This window comes from Lissotriton vulgaris, chromosome 1_2, assembly GCF_964263255.1.
Source record: "Lissotriton vulgaris chromosome 1_2, aLisVul1.2, whole genome shotgun sequence".
Taxonomy (NCBI): Eukaryota; Metazoa; Chordata; class Amphibia; order Caudata; family Salamandridae; genus Lissotriton; species Lissotriton vulgaris.
The window spans coordinates 341,086,012-341,107,835 of NC_141686.1; positions in this window are offsets into that span (position 1 = coordinate 341,086,012).

The following is a 21,824-nucleotide window of genomic DNA, read 5'->3' on the forward strand; positions in this document are numbered from 1 at the left end:
AAACAACATTGTTACTGGGAAGAAATCTTGACAGATATTGATCAAATGTTTTTTAAACTGAATTACCACGCTTCCCTAGCTACACCCTCCCAGGATCCCCAATGCCTTGACGTACCCACTTCGCTCCTCCAGGGGAAAGGCCTTTACTTTGGCACTGGGCGCAGCAAAACAAGTTTTATTATCTAGATGGGGCACTGACTCCATACCCACACACCTAGACTGCACAAACTTTGGGATCTATTAAGTATGGAGAAACCGACAGCAGTTGTAAACCAAACACTCCCTAAATTCGGGAAAACATGGGGTCCTTGCCTAAAATACCTATCTAACACCTTCCGAGAACTCACTTGCCCGATATACCTAAGAATCCTGCGTCTCACGGCTGACACACATCCTGACACGAGTCACACTGGAGTGGAACACGGATATTCAGGCCAAACACCTGGGCATGTACAACACACAATATACCCAAACCACAATTATTTGAAGCAAAGCTTTTCGAGGATTAGACCATCGGTCTCTCCTTAGTATGGCAGAAAAGGACACTATCAGCCTGATTCATCAAGCCGAAATGGGCTCGCAAAGGGCCAGATTCTGAGAATCTGGCCCTTTGCGAGCGCTATTTTTGCATTTGGGATTCATCATCCCAAATGCAAAAATCGGTAATAGCGATTTCACAATTTTGCGAGGAATTACATTTAAGGAATCTCTATTTGAGATTCCTTAAATGCAATTCATCATCCATTTAAAAATTGCGATTTTGCAATTTCCGCCCGCTATTTACCGCGAGGTCAAACCTCGTGGTAAATAGCGAAAACTTAGATAAATGCTTTTAAAAGCATTTTTCTAAGTTGCATGTTGCACACACACATGTCCTTTGGACATGTGTGTGCGCAACACCTGTTTCAATTTGCATTTAAGGGGTGCTACAGGGTGTCCTTTGGACACCCCTGGCACCCTTAAAATCGCTATCTTATTTGCGATTAGCTAATGGCTAATCGCAAATAAGGAATACTCCCCATTCATTCCTATGGGCCTCTTGGCCCATAGGAATGAATGGGGAGTTATTCCTTATTTGCGATTAGCCATTAGCTAATCGCAAATAAGGAATCAGTAGGAATCGCAAAAAATATTGCTATTCCTACATGAATCCCGTTTTGCGAGTCTGGAATAGCGATTCCTTATGAATCGCTATTTCAGACTCGCAAAACGTCCCTATGATGAATCAGGCTGGTTGTCTTTTACTGAGACCCATATCCAAAACTTGATAGCCTCATCTCCGTTTTCTTCAGTTGCGCTAAGTTCTAGCGCTAAACAACAAAATGAATCAGACAAGTTAATTTGATTACGTAAAAAACACGTAAGGACCGAATTACACGAGCACTTCCTTCTGAAGCACCTCAAGGGAGGGACAATCCCTTGGGGCCTTCAGGTGAAGAACGTCCCCGTCATCTTCACAGAAGATTTAGAGTACAGAAAGGGATTTAGCTACATAAACACCAAGTGCAGTCGGGACCTGATGGTCCACACAATCGAAACTGCACAAAGTCTCTGCAGCAGAGAGGAGGAAGAAATAGAGGTACTAACGAAGGCCATAGAGACTAGCCAGGTGGTCACTGACGGCAAGTCGCTCTTGGAAAAAATTGAAAAAGACATTCAGGTTTTTAAAGACAACACAATTAACGATAAAAACAACAGATATGAATGTGACATCAAGGCATTTAAAATCGATCAGGTATATCCTTTTTTGCGAGAAGACTACTATTTACAGTCAGACTCACAGCAGGCTCTGTCGAGCTACCAGGCAGGTCTAGAAATAGGTTCACCACCTTTTCAAGCACGCCTTCATTGGATTCTTCGGGATCTGATAATAGAAACAAAAAGAAGGGTGTGTCTTTTTTAGAGCAGGGCAAACAAACGAAACCCAGATACAAGGTACCATGGGACATGCGAACACGGAGCAGCACCTACAAATCATAGGTGGCTCTACAACGATAGTCAACTTGTCCACGAGGGTGTTAACTGTCGAAGAAGAAGCAGTACTTAATCTAGGTCTGAAATTTGTACCTAGCAAAAACACTGATTTTACCAAGCTCAAAATAGAGGCAATTGAGTTCTGCCGGAAGGTAAGACTTAAGGCATTTTTTGCAATTACACCGTCCATTGAAAGTACAGAAACAACGGGTTTGAGAAACAAATCTAGGTTTGTCCCTCCCTCATACTAATATTCCCAAACAAGTACTAGCATTTGAGCAGGTACTGCTTTCTTCTTTTAGTAAGATGGAGAAGATTAAAAACTTTACTCAACAGAACATGAGCCAAAAACAACGGGCGACAATACAATCTCCGAAAGAGGACCCTTCGATTGTCATTAAACAAGCGAACAAGGGTGGGGCAGTATTCATCTGGCCCCGCCCCATGTACCTAGCTGAAGGCAAAAAGCAAGTCAAAAACACCACTTGGTACCATGCATTAACAGAGGATCCAACTAGACACATCCAGGGACAGATTGCCAAAGTTTTAGAATATGGCAAAGAGAATGGATTTTTAGGCAATAAAGAACATGATTACCTTCTCAAAATATTTCCCAGGATGCCTGTCCTTTATCTTCTACCGAAGATCCATAAGAGCCTGCAAGAGCCTCCGGGCCGCCCGATTGTTTCGGGTTGCGACTCTTGTTTGGAACCAATTGCACAGTACGTTGATTTTTTCCTTAAGCCATTTCTTAGTGAAGTAAGATCGTACCTGAGGGACACAACAGCTTTCCTGCTCAAAGTTGAAGGTACCATTTTCGATGCCCAGTCACACATAATGGTCACCATGGATGTCACATCCTTATACACCCAAATTCCTCAAGAGGAGGCCTTAGAAGTCATGCAGTTATATCTTGACAAAAGAGAACGACCCCACTGGGTTCCGACCTCTTTTATTCTAGAACTGGCAGAAATAGCATTGAAAAAAAACTATTTCACTTTCAACGGCGAGTTCTTCATGCAAGTGAAGGGTACCGCCATGGGGTGTCCTTATGCCCCAGAAATGGCGGTCCTCTTCATGGCGCAGTATGAGGAGAAATTCGTGGAAGTCAATAACCCTTTTAAACAACACATTACACAGTGGCACCGTTACATTGACGACGTCTGGCTCCTGTGGCAGGGGAGCCAGACTGAGCTAATGGCCTTTCATGGCTGGCTCAATACAAGGCATAGAGACATCCAATTTTCAATGGAACACAGCACTAGTCGCATGACATTCCTTGACGTCGAGCTTAGATGCGAAGAAGGACACTTAAGAACATCGCTCTATAACATGGGTACTCACAAACTTTCTCTCGGGGGCCAAATTTACATTGTGGTTTGTGTCCGAGGGCCGCACCGGTGGGGGCGGGGTCAGTGGGGGAGGGGGCAGGGCTAGAGCAACAACAAAAAAACTGTGGCCATGAGGTTGAACACAGGTCCCTTCAGCGGACGACTTCGTCCACTGAGCCACCAGACCCGGCATACACACATCTCTCTTTCTCTCTCTCTGTGTCTTCCTCCCTCCCTCCCTCTCTCTATCTCTGTCACACTCCCTCTATCTCTCTCTCTCTCTGTCTCCCTCCCTCCATCTCTCTCCCTGTCTCCATCTGTCTCACCCACTCTGACTCTCTCTCCCTCACTCTGACTGTCTCACTCCCTCTCTCTCTGTCTCCCTCTCTCTCTGTCTCCCTCTCTCTCTGTCTCTCTCTCTTCTTCCCTCTCTCCTCCCCTCTCCCCAACTACCCTTCCTCCTCTCCCTCCCTCACTCCCCTTCCTCCTCTCACTCCCCTTTCCACTCTCCCTCTCTCCCCTTCCCACTCTCCCTCCCTCACTCCCCTTCCCTCACTCCCTCCGTCACTCCCCTTCCCACTCTCCCTCTCTCCCCTTCCCTCCCTCCCCTTCCCTCTCTCCCACCCTCCCCTTCCCTCTCTTCCTCCCTCACTCCCCTTCCCTCATTTCCGCCTCCCTCCCTCTGCCTCCCTCACTCCCTCCCTCACTCCCCTTTCCTTACTCCCTCACTCACTTCCCTTCCCTCACTCCCCTTCCCCCACTCCCCTTCCTCCACTCCCTTACTCCCTCACTTCTGCTTCCCTCCCCCACCTCCCTCCCTCGGTCGACCTCCGCCCTCTGTCTTTCTCCCTTCCTCTGTCTCCATTTCTCTGTCTCCCTCCCTCTCCCTCTCCCTCTGTCTCTGCCTCCCTCCCTCTACCTCCCTTGACGTAAAGAGTTTCACTAACTTTAGAATGCTCTTGCCCCATGAACTCCTATTCAATAGGACTAATTCTCAGCAGTGGCTAATCTTGATTCATTTAACTTTTTGGAAGTAGCATCTCTTACGTGCCCTCACTCCAGACAGAGTGCCACCAACCTTGTGAACCCTGAGGTGTTCCGAGACCCTTGCCACACTATGATGCATTATATTCTAATGCTAAAATCATTGCAGGTCTCTCCAAAAGCAACAAAGACAAATGCTCTTCTTGGGGATTCCCAAGCAGGATGAAGAAGCGCATGACCCCCACCACCATATCGGAAAGTGCCCTTGACTCGATACTGAAGGAATTAGATGCATTACATTTAAAAAAGTGAAACTGTGGTAAAATGTCACCTTTGGTAGACTGCTAACATGACTGTCAGTCAGGGCTGAGACAGCTTCCCGCTTCCAGCCGCACCCGAGCACTTCACACGTCTTTAGAAAGATCATTTGCATGTTAGTGGAGCTTTGTTGATTTCACCTCTTCTAAGGCCCCTGCAGCTCCGCTCTGTGGGCGCTGGGTGATTAATTCCAGTGCTAGGCAGAGCGGAGCTGCAGGGGCCTTAGAAAAGGTGAAATTCACAAAGCTCCACTAACATGCAAATGGTCTTTCTAAAGACGTGTGAAGTGCTCGGGTGCGGCTGTGTGTGTGTGAGAGACTCTGCTGCTCTGACTATCACTGGATTGAATCACCCGGCCCCCACAGAGCAGCAGAGTCTCTCTGAGTGTCGCTGCTGCACCCGGCAGTGTTTGCAGACATTATCTATAAATGTGGTCTTTAAATACGGGTACGATGTCTGCGAGGTCCGCGGGCCGCCAGGGCAGGCTTGCCGGGCCGCCACCGGCCCGCGGGCCGTACTATGAGTACCCCTGCTCTCTAAGAAGGAAACAAACAGGAATACAATTCTCCATCACAGAAGTGCACACCCGAGAAACCTCAAAGCAAATTTGCCTTATGGGCACCTGCTCCGAATTAGAAGAAACTGCTCGGATGTGAACGATTATGAGACACATGCCCGTGCCTTTTGCTCTGACATGCAACAAAGACGCTACCCTAAAAAGCTCCTTAAACACTCCTTCAAACGAGCAAGGTATACGCCTCGTGAATGTCTATTAGAAGTAAAGAAACGCACACCGTTTAATAAACTTGTGTGCGTTACAACTTTTTGCCCTGATACACATAAACTTCAACAAGCCGTCTTGAAGAATTGGCATCTTTTGGAGGGCTTAGATTGCCCTTTTCCCAAACCAATTTTTGCTTTAAAAAAAAAAACCAAAGCATCGGCCAACAGCTAATCAGGGCTGACATTTCTATACCAAAACCTAAAAGCGATCTGCTGTCGCAATGGAATTTAAAGCCTATCGAAAGTCACCACAAGTGTGGAAATTGTGTTGCTTGACCTAATACCATAGAGGGCAAGGAATTTATTCATCAAGGAGTAAAATGGAGACACACAGAATTTTCCAACTGTAGGACAAAAACCGTTGTCTATGGGGTCCTTTGCCAGTGCATGAAGATTTATATTGGGAAGACCAGTCAACAGGTCAACCAAAGAATTAGCCAACACCGATCCAGAATTAAAAAAAGGGTAATGTCAGCTCCCATGGTGGAACCTTTTTGTGAAAAGGGCCATGATGAACAAGACTTTAAGTGGTCTGTTTTATTCACAGTAAATTCGACAATTAAATGCCATGATGTCGAACGTGTCTTGCTGCAAAAATAGGCATACCTCATCTTGAAATTTAATAGCACGCAAACCGGCCTGAATAGCCTCTCTGAGATAGCACGCCTATAATTCGATTTTTTCGAGCGCACTGGCAGTCAGGCTTGACGTGCCTCACTGTGTCTGTGGGCCTTGTTGCTTTCTTCAGATTCCACATTCCTGTATCAATACAATCATGTCGTGCCTTGGCAGACAGCGATCAGTATCAATAATTGGTGGGCACTCGTAATCCCCGCCCCCCCCCCTTTCCCCCTCTCTTTTGAGATAACTTGTCACTATGCAATAGATTAGCAAACAAAGTGGGAACAGTACCAACTTCACATGTTCTGCCGCCTGAATTTGCAGGTAGCCGCCTTAAACAATGCGATGTTCTAACATCTTTTCACACAGGGCCACTGTAACAACTGATCAGCTGTCAGTCTCATTGCTAGGCACTACAAGGCCCATGATGCACTGGGACCAATACGCACTTAAAACTAGCGTGGTTCCATGCCGGCCATCTTGATTGACAACGCGAGGAGTTACGTTGCGGCTGGAACCCTGAAAGAGAAGGTAACGCTCCACCATAGCGCAGCTTCACCGCTTTCCGCTTTTTACTAGCGTGTTTCACAGTAGCGTTTTTTTGCCCCACAGGACATTGGATGCAGAATAACGAGGCATTACAGGAAAAAAGAATACATTAAAAAGGTACGCTAAGGTTTCTTATCGAGAGCCAGCTCAATGCTTTATATAGCGAGTCACTACCACGGTTCCCCTTGCTGGTAAACAGTCATAATATCGATTCCAAAATATAGAATGGACATAATATCGAAGTAAAAATATAGAATGGACAAAATATCGAATGGACACAATATAGTGGTTAAAAATATCGAATTTAAGGTAAGTAATATCGATTTTCAAAATATTGAAGTCAAAATATCGAAGTATACAATATAGGCATTAAATATATCGATTTTTTTAATAATATCAATTTTTTTAAAGTGTTTTGTATGTTAGTATATGTGTCAAAAGTATATATATATTTTTTTGTATGTTTAATGTATTTTAAGTAATGAATTTTATGTTATTTAATTTTTGCGTAATTTAATTCTGTAGCGGGTTGTGGGTTTATAGGGGAATAGGGTGGGAAGTAATTTAAATGGTAATTAATTAAATATATTTATTTATTGGTATTCATTTCGAATTTATTGTTATTTTTTAATTGGTAATTAATTTTTATTAATTGCCAATTAATTTGTATTAATTGATTAATTGTTAATTATGTTAATTTTCTAAATGTATTTTCTGTAGCGGGTTGTGGGTTTATAGGGGAATATGGTGGGAAGTAATTTAATTGCAATTAAGTAAATATTTTTTTTCATTTATTGGCATCGATTTTAAATTTATTGTTAATTAATTTTTAATTGGTAATCAATTTCTATTAATTGGCAATTAATTTTTATTAATTGGTAATTATTTTGTATTAATTAAATATTTGATAATTATGATAATTTTATTAATGTATTTTCTGTAGTGGGATGTGGGTTTATAGGGGAATAGGGTGGGAAGTAATGTAATTGTAATTAATTACATATTAAAAATACTTTTCGTGTATTGATAACTAATTTACTGTTAATTTTTAATTGGTATTAATTTTTATTATTAATTCGTTTTTGTTATTGAAAATGAATTAGTTGTTAAATAATTTATGAATAGGTTATTAATTTTTAATACCTAATATGTTGTTGTATTTCTAATTAATTATTACATAATATTAAATTGGTTATTAATTTCAATTAATGTTTTATTGGTATTGATATTTAATTTCTTTTTAATAATATAGTAAATCATTACTTTCCTTACTGTTAAACTCACTGAAGTGGGAATAGTAATTTTTACCTCTACGCTATCCAACGCTTTCCCTATTGTTGCACTTTCTGGTGTGGGAATAGTAATTTTTATCCCTACGCTATCCAAAGCTTTCCCTACTGTTGCACTATCTGGAGTGGGAATAGTAATTTTTACCCCTACGCTATCCAGCGCTTTCCCTACTATTGCACTCTCTGGAGTGGGAATAGTATTTTTACCCCTACGCTATCTAACGCTTTCCCTACTGTTGCACTCTCTGGAGTGGGAATGGTAATTTGTACCCCTACGCTATCCAATGCTTTCCCTACTGTTGTACTCTCTGGAATGGGAATAGTAATTTTTACCCTCCCGCTATCCAACGCTTTCCCTACTGTTGCACTCTCTGGAGTGGGAATAGTAATTTTTACCCTTATGCTATCCAACACTTTCCCTACTGCTGCACTCTCTGGAGTGGGAATAGTAATTTTTACCCCTACGCTATCCAACGCTTTCCCTACTGTTGCACTCTCTGGAGTGGGAATAGTATTTTTTACCCCTACGCTATCCAATGCTTTCCCTACTGTTGCACTCACTGGAGTGGTAATATTAAATGCTACCCTCCTGCTATCCTACGGTAAAATATTGTACATTTTTTATTAATAACTTAAATTAATTATATCTTAATTTTAAGGTTATTTGAGTATTTTTAAGTATGTTTTAGTTAATTATATTTATTATTTCATTAATTTTAAATTACTTTTAAGACATTTTAAAAAATTCGATATTTTGACTGACTATATTTTTTACAGACTATATTTTGGATTCGATATTTTTGTACTTACCTGTTTGTAGATAGGAATTCGATATTTTGGCATTTTATATTTTGGTGACTATATTTTGGTAAGTCTATATTTTGTCATCCTATATTATGTCAGTGATCCCCCTTGCTAAAACGCGCTTTTAATACTTTTCACAGGCACAAATTACATGGTTACACTTTACGAGTAACTGCGCCGGTTGACGGCAAACCACAGTGAGCAAGGTATGTTTACCATGCGGTCTTATACACTAATGAGACATTCCAACCATAAGTTTTTTTCCACAAATTCACGATTCATTATACATCTTTCAGATTTGCCTACCAGGCCACGATTTTTGAATGAGTTTCTTTGTCCTTGGATTTGGACATCACGAAGTTTAATCCTTCCCTTCCAAACGAGTTTGGTATGTAGCTAATCACCCGCTGTAGCCCACAACTGAAGTTTTGAGGCTTCTATTTAATTTAATATTAAAACACTCTGTCTTTGCATCTTTCAGATACAAAGATTAACAGCCCTGATGAGAGACCAGCAACCCTGAGCCTGGTCTCGAAACGCGTCGGCACTTTATTTGGGTGGAATAAATCACAACCCCAAAGGCACTAGGACCGGCTGGTCCAGATATCATTAGTCTTTCAGCCATTTATTTGCTTACATTCCCCCAGTCCTTGATTCTTTTCATGCACTGTTTTACATATTTGTGACATTGCTGTTTGTGATGTATTCATTTTTTGTAGGATGTTTGATGTAGACATGTCAGTTTAAAAATTGTTTCGATATTATGTGTTTCTACGTGTGCAAAAGCATGCATAGTTGTGTAAATATTTGATTGTACAGTTTGTCTTTATTTCTGCTAATTCATGTGAAAGATTTGATAAAATTACAAAATCATTGGCACTAAATAGATATGCCAAGGGTAGATACAATTAATATGTTTCTATTCCTCTAAAGCTTTGCTTCAAATAATTGTGGTTTGGGTAAATTGCGTGTTGTACATTTAATAAGGGTCTTGCCCCTACCACGTTTCTAAGGACCTATCCCCTTTAGTTTTCAAAACACCTGGGCATAGCATGTACTGTTCCAACGCTAACTATTGGATTGTAAATGTAACTCGTTTGTTATTATTCTCATTTTTCCTAACTTCTTCGCCCGCCTTTGGTTGTAGGCGAATGACCTGTGTCTTTCCCTTTCCCTTTTCTTGAAAACAATAAAAAATGATACAATGCTAAAGAACTCCGCCTTCGGCCTCGTTCCTCTATATGGTTACAGAGACTCGACTTGCAATATCCTTATAATGTACAGCAGGAAATACTTTATCCCCAATATATTTTCATTGAATAAGGTTAATGTGAAGCTATAGTTGGCTTTGTCTAAACACCTTAATGGGTCTTCAAAAAAAACCTCCAAAATTCAATTAAAAAAACAAGGGTAAAGTGTATTTATGGTTAAGACTTAAAACCAACAAACCACAGAAATTTGCAAGGTATGGGTAGAACCACAATCCATAACTCGCACTACAGGAGTGCAAACCCTAACTCAGCATGTTACGTGTGATGATGCGATGACATTTTACATAGTTAAAGAGTTTGCTAAAGGCAGGATGCTGCTGTAGGGAGATCATGGCTACTTTTATCTGCCCAGAAAACCGTTAATAACACTTGGGACTGAGCTGGAAGTCGGGTGGGTGAACTCACAAGCGACACATAACTCACGTAGTGTGCCTGTCTTTCGCAACGAGGAGGTGTGCACTCCTGGAGAACCCTGCAGTGGCAAGAACATCCCTGGTCGTCCCTGCTGTTGAGGCTGAATACAGACTAGGATTTTTAAATCAGGAACTGGAGACGACTGCGTCTTACCCACTGTAAATGTGCAACTGGAAACACAGTACCCCCTCTAGACTGTGCATGCCTGCTATTCTCAATGAGCACCATGTCACTTGCATCCGACTATTACGTGTGATGATTCTGGCCAGTAATTCCTCCCATGAATTGCGCTATTTCCGGTTCCTCAGCCTGGAATGGGGACAAACAAGGAACGAGAAGAGCTACTGGCCTATTTGTCTCATGCAGAGTCCCATAACCAGGCCTGTTTCTGCACAGGAAGGATGCAGTCCTGTGTGGAACCAGAGGAGGAGAATGCAGGGAAACATCTGCACCCTGTGTACTCGTACTTTGGGGGTCAGTATCTCTCAGTTGGTTCCATCCAAGCCAAAATGATCCCCTCGGAGACTTAGTAAAATCTGGACCATACACATTTTGAAGAGGTTACATGTGTTAGTTGCTCTCCAAGAGCACATTTGTAGCGAAAGACATACCTGGGGTGGCTTCGAACAGCAATAAATGTGATTTAGCATTTCCTCTCTCCATCTAGTTTGTGAGGGTATCTAAATCTGCAGTAATTTTATCCAGTTCTAGGCATGATGGTGGCACAGACTGACCCCGCTCATCAGGACAGAGCAGTTCTGGCTTGCAATACGGATATTGAACCTGTGATTCTGGATACAGTGGTTCAAGCATGTAGTTCTGATCTGAACCCTCTGCATCAGTACAGGTCTGTTCGAGCTCGTTGTTCTGATCTGGTTCCTGTGCTTCAGGATGCATAGATTCTTGCTCGGAGTTAACGTTTGGATCCTGTGCATTAGGGAATTCCTGCTGCAAGCACAGGTGTTGCTGTAGGCACTGGGTTTGTTGTGACCCCACACCACCAAAAGACAACAGCCCAGACTCTAACAGCCTGATTCAGCAAGCGAAATTGCGCTCGCAAAGGGCCAGATTCTGAGAATCTGGCCCTTTGCGAGTGCAATTATTGCATTTGGAATTCATCATCCCAAATGCAAAATTCGCTATTTATGAACTCGCAAATTTGCGAGGAATAGCATTTAAGGAATCTCTATTAGAGATTCCTTAAATGCTATTCATGAAACATTTAAAAATTGCGAATTCGCAATTTTGGGCCGCTATTTACCGCGAGGTCAAACCTCGTGGTAAATAGCGAAAACTTATAAAAATGCATTTAAATGCATTTTTCTAAGTTGCATGTTACACACACACATGTCCTTTGGACATGTGTGTGCGCAACACCTGTTTCAATTTGCATTTAAGGGGTGCTAAAGGGTGTCCTTTTCTTCTTGGGTGATCTTCTTTGCTCCCAGATGGGTGGACAGCTTTCTCTTCGTGAGTCTTCTCGCTATCCGCGATTGTTGGGATTGCTATTTGTTCTGCTGCAGTGCTTTGATGTTGGTGCAGTTTCGCCTGCGCTCTTCGTGTGCTCTGCTGTTTTCGGAGGGTTACTTCACCGCTCCATGAACCTTCTCCGGTGGGTGCACTTCTCGTGCGTGCTTCTGGTGAGGCTTTTTAAGTTCTTGGGGTGTTGACTGTGCCTGGTTGCTTCGCCTCCTTTTGGCTGCAGGGTGACTTTGTGTTACTCTTCTGTTGCACGTCAGCGTGCATTGCAATGGCAAGTTCTTGCTTCACTTGGTACCGTCGTGGTACATCTTCAGTGTAGCTTTGTTCCTTGCGGTTCATTCTATTCTTTGGCGTCGTCGTTCTTTCATGTGCGTATCGCACTTTTCTTCTTCACACTTGGGTACTTGCCTCGCATGTCTTCTGGTGCTTTGGGTGTGGCTTCCTCTCTGTTAGGCGCTGTCATGTACTGTCCGCGTCCGGGGTACACTTGCGCGCTTCCAGTCGGTTGTTTGTGAATCTTGCTGCTTGCGGTAGACGTCTTGACTCTCCCTCTCCGTCCAGCGTGAGGTTGTCTTCTGCGATTGCGGTGAGTGCCTGTGGCCCCTGGCGTCACTTCAGCAGTGCTGATGGGTCTCAGTCTTCGTATGTGTCACTGTAGGCTTTCCCTTGGCTTGTCTTGTGCTTGTTTGCTGATTCTGTGCTTCTTGTGGTGCGGTCCCATCGAGTGCCCAGTAGATGGCAGTGCAGGCTGCTGGCAGCTTTCTTTCCTCTTGCCTGTCCCTCTTGTTGTTGTCGCAGGGCCTGCTGTTGTCCAGGGGGGGCGGAGTCGCTGCTGCCGGTGTACTATCAATAGACCCACCCCATCTGTCTTTACACCCCCTGCGTTTCCACGTATGCGCAAATTTATGCACATGCGTGGAAAGCCCATGTCTTGGCTGCGTGTATTTTTAAGCTCCCCACGCTCCTGGCCGTTTAGTGCGCATGCGTGTGGTTGCACGCATGCGCTTTCAAGATCCAGCGGCGCACACTCCTCGTGCTCGAGCAGCGTAACCACAGCTGCCAGGGTTTCAAGTTGCTGTGCGTGACATTTTTATAATTTAAGTGTCATTATGAGAGCAAAGTCACGTAATGAAGGCAAGGGAAACATAAGATTACATCCATTTGAGCAACTAGAAACTGTACAAAGTCACTGAACTAAAGTACATCAATTGCTGCAACTGAAAACTGAGCAGAGCGGAGCCAGACAGCGGCTGCACAGCTCAGCGACACAGGAAACTAAAGGCAGAGGCACAGGCAGCTCAGAACCATGGAAGCATTCATTGTATTTATTAATAGCAGCCACAGCAAGTCAGCTGCACTACTATATACCGGCGCCGCGGGTTCAGGGAGCTACACTTGGCAGGGAGAGCTATATCAATATCAATATAATACTGTACTGCTGACTTGAGAGCTATATCAATATAATACTGTACTGCTGCCTTTCAAAGGGGCTGCTTCCATTAGGACCTGAGAGCTAAATCAATATAATACTGTCCTGCTGCCTTTCAAAGGGGCTCCTTCCATTAGGACCTGAGAGCTATATCAATATAATACTGTACTGCTGCCTTTCAAAGGGGCTGCTTCCATTAGGACCTGAGAGCTATATCAATATAATACTGTCCTGCTGCCTTTCAAAGGGGCTGCTTCCATTAGGACCCGAGAGCTATATCAATATAATACTGTCCTGCTGCCTTTCAAAGGGGCTGCTTCCATTAGGACCCGAGAGCTATATCAATATAATACTGTACTGCTGCCTTTCAAAGGGGCTGCTTCCATTGGGACTGGAGAGCTATATCAATATAATACTGTTCTGCTGCCTTTCAAAGGGGGTGCTTCCATTGGGACCGGAGAGCTATATCAATATAATACTGTACTGCTGCCTTTCAAAGGGGCTGCTTCCATTAGGACCCGAGAGCTATATCAATATAATACTGTACTGCTGCCTTTCAAAGGGGGTGCTTCCATTAGGACGGGAGAGCTATATCAATATAATACTGTTCTGCTGCCTTTCAAAGGGGGTGCTTCCATTGGGACCGGAGAGCTATATCAATATAATACTGTACTGCTGCCTTTCAAAGGGGCTGCTTCCATTAGGACCCGAGAGCTATATCAATATAATACTGTACTGCTGCCTTTCAAAGGGGGTGCTTCCATTAGGACGGGAGAGCTATATCAATATAATACTGTCCTGCTGCCTTTCAAAGGGGCTGCTTCCATTAGGACCTGAGAGCTATATCAATATAATACTGTACTGCTGACTTTCAAAGGGGCTGCTTCCATTGGGACCTGAGAGCTCTATCAATATAATACTGTCCTGCTGACTTTCAAAGGGGCTGCTTCCATTAGGACGGGAGAGCTATATCAATATAATACTGTCCTGCTGCCTTTCAAAGGGGCTCCTTCCATTAGGACCTGAGAGCTATATCAATATAATACTGTACTGCTGCCTTTCAAAGGGGCTCCTTCCATTAGGACCTGAGAGCTATATCAATATAATACTGTACTGCTGCCTTTCAAAGGGGCTCCTTCCATTAGGACCTGAGAGCTATATCAATATAATACTGTACTGCTGCCTTTCAAAGGGGCTCCTTCCATTAGGACCTGAGAGCTATATCAATATAATACTGTACTGCTGCCTTTCAAAGGGGCTCCTTCCATTAGGACCTGAGAGCTATATCAATATAATACTGTACTGCTGCCTTTCAAAGGGGGTGCTTCCATTAGGACGGGAGAGCTATATCAATATAATACTGTTCTGCTGCCTTTCAAAGGGGCTGCTTCCATTAGGACCTGAGAGCTATATCAATATAATACTGTACTGCTGACTTTCAAAGGGGCTGCTTCCATTAGGACCCGAGAGCTATATCAATATAATACTGTACTGCTGACTTTCAAAGGGGCTGCTTCCATTAGGACCTGAGAGCTATATCAATATAATACTGTACTGCTGACTTTCAAAGGGGCTGCTTCCATTAGGACGGGAGAGCTATATCAATATAATACTGTACTGCTGCCTTTCAAAGGGGCTCCTTCCATTAGGACCTGAGAGCTATATCAATATAATACTGTACTGCTGCCTTTCAAAGGGGCTCCTTCCATTAGGACCTGAGAGCTATATCAATATAATACTGTCCTGCTGCCTTTCAAAGGGGCTGCTTCCATTGGGACCTGAGAGCTATATCAATATAATACTGTCCTGCTGCCTTTCAAAGGGGCTGCTTCCATTGGGACCTGAGAGCTATATCAATATAATACTGTACTGCTGCCTTTCAAAGGGGCTGCTTCCATTAGGACCCGAGAGCTATATCAATATAATACTGTACTGCTGCCTTTCAAAGGGGCTCCTTCCATTAGGACCTGAGAGCTCTATCAATATAATACTGTACTGCTGCCTTTCAAAGGGGCTGCTTCCATTAGGACCCGAGAGCTATATCAATATAATACTGTACTGCTGCCTTTAAAAGGGGCTCCTTCCATTAGGACCTGAGAGCTATATCAATATAATACTGTACTGCTGCCTTTCAATGGGGCTCCTTCCATTAGGACCTGAGAGCTATATCAATATAATACTGTCCTGCTGCCTTTCAAAGGGGCTGCTTCCATTAGGACCGGAGAGCGATATCAATATAATACTGTCCTGCTGCCTTTCAAAGGGGCTGCTTCCATTAGGACCGGAGAGCGATATCAATATAATACTGTCCTGCTGCCTTTCAAAGGGGCTGCTTCCATTAGGACCCGAGAGCTAGATCAATATAATACTGTACTGCTGACTTTCAAAGGGGCGGCTTCCATTAGGACCTGAGAGCTATATCAATATAATACTGTACTGCTGACTTTCAAAGGGGCTGCTTCCATTAGGACCCGAGAGCTATATCAATATAATACTGTACTGCTGCCTTTCAAAGGGGCTGCTTCCATTAGGACCTGAGAGCTATATCAATATAATACTGTACTGCTGCCTTTCAAAGGGGCTGCTTCCATTAGGACCCGAGAGCTATATCAATATAATACTGTCCTGCTGCCTTTCAAAGGGGCTGCTTCCATTAGGACCTGAGAGCTATATCAATATAATACTGTATTGCTGCCTTTCAAAGGGGCTCCTTCCATTAGGACGGGAGAGCTATATCAATATAATACTGTCCTGCTGACTTTCAAAGGGCTGCTTCCATTAGGACCCGAGAGCTATATCAATATAATACTGTCCTGCTGCCTTTCAAAGGGGCTGCTTCCATTAGGACGGGAGAGCTATAGCAATATAATACTGTACTGCTGCCTTTCAAAGGGGCTGCTTCCATTAGGACCTGAGAGCTATATCAATATAATACTGTCCTGCTGACTTTCAAAGGGCTGCTTCCATTAGGACCCGAGAGCTATATCAATATAATACTGTACTGCTGCCTTTCAAAGGGGCTCCTTCCATTAGGACGGGAGAGCTATATCAATATAATACTGTCCTGCTGACTTTCAAAGGGCTGCTTCCATTAGGACCCGAGAGCTATATCAATATAATACTGTCCTGCTGCCTTTCAAAGGGGCTGCTTCCATTAGGACCCGAGAGCTATATCAATATAATACTGCACTGCTGACTTTCAAAGGGGCTGCTTCTATTAGGACCCGAGAGCTATATCAATATAATACTGTACTGACTTTCAAAGGGGCTGCTTCCATTAGGACGGGAGAGCTATATCAATATAATACTGTACTGCTGCCTTTTAAAGGGCTGCTTCCATTAGGACCCGAGAGCTATATCAATATAATACTGTCCTGCTGACTTTCAAAGGGCTGCTTCCAATAGGACCCGAGAGCTATATCAATATAATACTGTCCTGCTGCCTTTCAAAGGGGCTGCTTCCATTGGGACCTGAGAGCTCTATCAATATAATACTGTACTGCTGCCTTTCAAAGGGGCTGCTTCCACTAGGACCCGAGAGCTATATCAATATAATACTGTACTGCTGCCTTTCAAAGAGGCTGCTTCCATTAGGACCCGAGAGCTATATCAATATAATACTGTACTGCTGCCTTTCAAAGGGGCGGCTTCCATTAGGACCTGAGAGCTATATCAATATAATACTGTACTGCTGCCTTTCAAAGGGGCTCCTTCCATTAGGACCTGAGAGCTATATCAATATCATACTGTACTGCTGCCTTTCAAAGGGGCGGCTTCCATTAGGACCCGAGAGCTATATCAATATAATACTGTCCTGCTGCCTTTCAAAGGGGCTGCTTCCATTAGGACCCGAGAGCTATATCAATATAATACTGTACTGACTTTCAAAGGGGCTGCTTCCATTAGGACGGGAGAGCTGGATCAATATAATACTGTCCTGCTGACTTTCAAAGGGGCTGCTTCCGTTAGGACCCGAGAGCTATATCAATATAATACTGTCCTGCTGCCTTTCAAAGGGGCTGCTTCCATTAGGACCCGAGAGCTCTATCAATATAATACTGTACTGCTGACTTTCAAAGGGGCTGCTTCCATTAGGACCCGAGAGCTATATCAATATAATACTGTACTGCTGCCTTTCAAAGGGGCTGCTTCCATTGGGACCGGAGAGCTATATCAATATACTACTGTACTGCTGCCTTTCAAAGGGGCTCCTTCCATTAGGACCTGAGAGCTATATCAATATAATACTGTCCTGCTGCCTTTCAAAGGGGCTGCTTCCATTGGGACCTGAGAGCTATATCAATATAATACTGTACTGCTGCCTTTCAAAGGGGCTCCTTCCATTAGGACCTGAGAGCTATATCAATATAATACTGTCCTGCTGCCTTTCAAAGGGGCGGCTTCCATTAGGACCTGAGAGCTATATCAATATAATACTGTACTGCTGACTTTCAAAGGGGCTCCTTCCATTAGGACCCGAGAGCTATATCAATATAATACTGTACTTCTGCCTTTCAAAGGGGCTGCTTCCATTAGGACGGGAGAGCTATATCAATATAATACTGTACTGCTGCCTTTCAAAGAGGCTGCTTCCATTAGGACCTGAGAGCTATATCAATATAATACTGTACTGCTGCCTTTCAAAGGGGCTGCTTCCATTAGGACCCGAGAGCTATATCAATATAATACTGTACTGCTGCCTTTCAAAGGGGCTGCTTCCATTGGGACCTGAGAGCTCTATCAATATAATACTGTACTGCTGCCTTTCAAAGGGGCTCCTTCCATTAGGACGGGAGAGCTATATCAATATAATACTGTCCTGCTGACTTTCAAAGGGCTGCTTCCATTAGGACCCGAGAGCTATATCAATATAATTCTGTCCTGCTGCCTTTCAAAGGGGCTACTTCCATTAGGACGGGAGAGCTATATCAATATAATACTGCACTGCTGCCTTTCAAAGGGGCGGCTTCCATTAGGACCAGAGAGCTATATCAATATAATACTGTACTGCTGACTTTCAAAGGGGCTGCTTCCATTAGGACCGGAGAGCTATATCAATATAATACTGTACTGCTGCCTTTCAAAGGGGCTCCTTCCATTAGGACCTGAGAGCTATATCAATATAATACTGTACTGCTGCCTTTCAAAGGGGCTGCTTCCATTAGGACCTGAGAGCTATATCAATATAATACTGTCCTGCTGCCTTTCAAAGGGGCTGCTTCCATTAGGACCCGAGAGCTATATCAATATAATACTGTACTGCTGCCTTTCAAAGGGGCTCCTTCCATTAGGACCCGAGAGCTATATCAATATAATACTGTACTGCTGCCTTTCAAAGGGGCTCCTTCCATTGGGACCTGAGAGCTATATCAATATAATACTGTCCTGCTGCCTTTCAAAGGGGCTGCTTCCATTAGGACCCGAGAGCTATATCAATATAATACTGTTCTGCTGCCTTTCAAAGGGGCTGCTTCCATTAGGACCCGAGAGCTATATCAATATAATACTGTTCTGCTGCCTTTCAAAGGGGCTGCTTCCATTAGGACCCGAGAGCTATATCAATATAATACTGTCCTGCTGCCTTTCAAAGGGGCTGCTTCCATTAGGACCCGAGAGCTATATCAATATAATACTGTACTGCTGCCTTTCAAAGGGGCTGCTTCCATTGGGACCTGAGAGCTATATCAATATAATACTGTACTGCTGCCTTTCAAAGGGGCTCCTTCCATTAGGACCCGAGAGCTATATCAATATAATACTGTCCTGCTGCCTTTCAAAGGGGCTGCTTCCATTGGGACCTGAGAGCTATATCAATATAATACTGTTCTGCTGCCTTTCAAAGGGGCTGCTTCCATTGGGACCTGAGAGCTCTATCAATATAATACTGTACTGCTGCCTTTCAAAGGGGCTGCTTCCATTAGGACCCGAGAGCTATATCAATATAATACTGTCCTGCTGCCTTTCAAAGGGGCTGCTTCCATTGGGACCTGAGAGCTATATCAATATAATACTGTACTGCTGCCTTTCAAAGGGGCTGCTTCCATTGGGACCCGAGAGCTATATCAATATAATACTGTACTGCTGCCTTTCAAAGGGGCTGCTTCCATTAGGACCCGAGAGCTATATCAATATAATACTGTACTGCTGCCTTTCAAAGGGGCTGCTTCCACTAGGACCCGAGAGCTATATCAATATAATACTGTACTGCTGCCTTTCAAAGGGGCTGCTTCCATTAGGACCCGAGAGCTATATCAATATAATACTGTACTGCTGCCTTTCAAAGGGGCTGCTTCCATGAGGACCCGAGAGCTATATCAATATAATACTGTACTGCTGCCTTTCAAAGGGGCTGCTTCCATTAGGACCCGAGAGCTATATCAATATAATACTGTACTGCTGCCTTTCAAAGGGGCTGCTTCCATTGGGACCGGAGAGCTATATCAATATAATACTGTCCTGCTGCCTTTCAAAGGGGCTCCTTCAATTAGGACCTGAGAGCTATATCAATATAATACTGTCCTGCTGCCTTTCAAAGGGGCTCCTTCCATTAGGACCTGAGAGCTCTATAAATATAATACTGTCCTGCTGCCTTTCAAAGGGGCTGCTTCCATTAGGACCGGAGAGCTATGTCAGGATTCGAGTAATTGCGCCTACAGGACTACAAATCCCATAAGTATGAAAGTGAACAGAGTCTATATAATTGGGATGACCACTAGATGGCGCTGTAAATGATTACTCCTTGGAATTGGGAAAGAGAGAGTGTGGTCGTGTTCCCTGTGTTGGGAGCTTTGTTCCAGGATTGAAGATTCGTATTTGTATTTTGCTGCAGTTCTGCGTGGCGAGGTCCTCACGCATTGCCAAGCAGACGGGAGGGAAGGCTTTCCCTCCTTTCATCTTTCTGGTCGCGAGCGGCTGCCGCGCAGAGAGAGAAGCGTGTCCTTACAGGAAAAAACGCCGGGTTGGTGTAACGGCGGCGGTGAAAAGGATTCTGGTGTTGATAGAAGGATTTCCCGATCGCGAGCGGCTGCCGCGAGGGAAGATCACCGGTGCCTGGGTGCCCGCTGCAAGGGGCGCCTTTTCGTTTTGGACTAGTAATGGGAAAGAAGTGTGTTTGCTCTAAGAATCACTACGGTGCCTTGATCTTCATCGCGAGTGGATACCGCGAAGCGAAAGCAGCTGGTACTGTAACTGTTTGGGTTGCTGAAAACGATAAGAATCGTGCAACCACATATTTGAACTATCCTAATACAAGGGATTGGTAAGCCTCGGATGCATCTTTGAACTATCCAAACAACAGGCAGCTGGTAAGCCTCGGACGAGGAAGTATTGTTTAGTTCTATTTTTGTTAGTATTCCATTTAGTAGTTGGGCCCAGCTAGGAATACTAAATTGAACTCTTTTTTGTCCTTGATTGAACTGGAAGTGCATTGAAATAGAAATTCACGACTTTCTAAAACTTCATTGATTTGAAACTACGGCCGCATCACAACCTAACACAACTGGGTTACTGGAGAAAACTATTTGATATTCAAGGGAAGCAGTATATGGTATGTGTGGTGAAGGTTTGGCCTTTTTGTTGCCGTGCTGAAAATTGTAGAATCCTTAGTAACAAGTGGTTTCTTTACAGGGAGCCCTCTGGTATAGAGAAGTATCTATGGTCTTAGAGGAAAGAGGTCCCCCTCCTGATATATTGGTATGTACCGTTCCACTAGCGAGACTTGAATGAGAGTAGTCAGGATTGATGTGATAATCTTCTCTTTCTTGTCGTTTCAGCTATCCCATCCGTTCCAGACCCTTTCCTTACCTTCCCTGATTTATCCCTCGCTTGATTACCTTTACGCTCTGTGTTATTTGTGCAGTCAGAGTGTGGGGAAATCAGGAGGTGGACCCCTTTTGGCATCACCCTGATCCTGAGGTTTCCAGAATCGTGACAAGCTATATCAATATAATACTGTACTGCTGCCTTTCAAAGGGGCTGCTTCTATTGGGACCTGAGAGCTATATCAATATAATACTGTACTGCTGCCTTTCAAAGGGGCTCCTTCCATTAGGACCCGAGAGCTATATCAATATAATACTGTCCTGCTGCCTTTCAAAGGGGCTGCTTCCATTGGGACCTGAGAGCTATATCAATATAATACTGTCCTGCTGCCTTTCAAAGGGGCTGCTTCCATTGGGACCTGAGAGCTCTATCAATATAATACTGTGCTGCTGACTTTCAAAGGGGCTGCTTCCATTAGGACCCGAGAGCTACATCAATATAATACTGTACTGCTGACTTTCAAAGGGGCTGCTTCCATTAGGACCCGAGAGCTATATCAATATAATACTGTACTGCTGCCTTTCAAAGGGGCTGCTTCCATTAGGACCTGAGAGCTATATCAATATAATACTGTCCTGCTGCCTTTCAAAGGGGCTGCTTCCATTAGGACCGGAGAGCTATATCAATATAATACTGTCCTGCTGCCTTTCAAAGGGGCTGCTTCCATTAGGACCCGAGAGCTCTATCAATATAATACTGTCCTGCTGCCTTTCAAAGGGGCTGCTTCCATTAGGACCCGAGAGCTCTATCAATA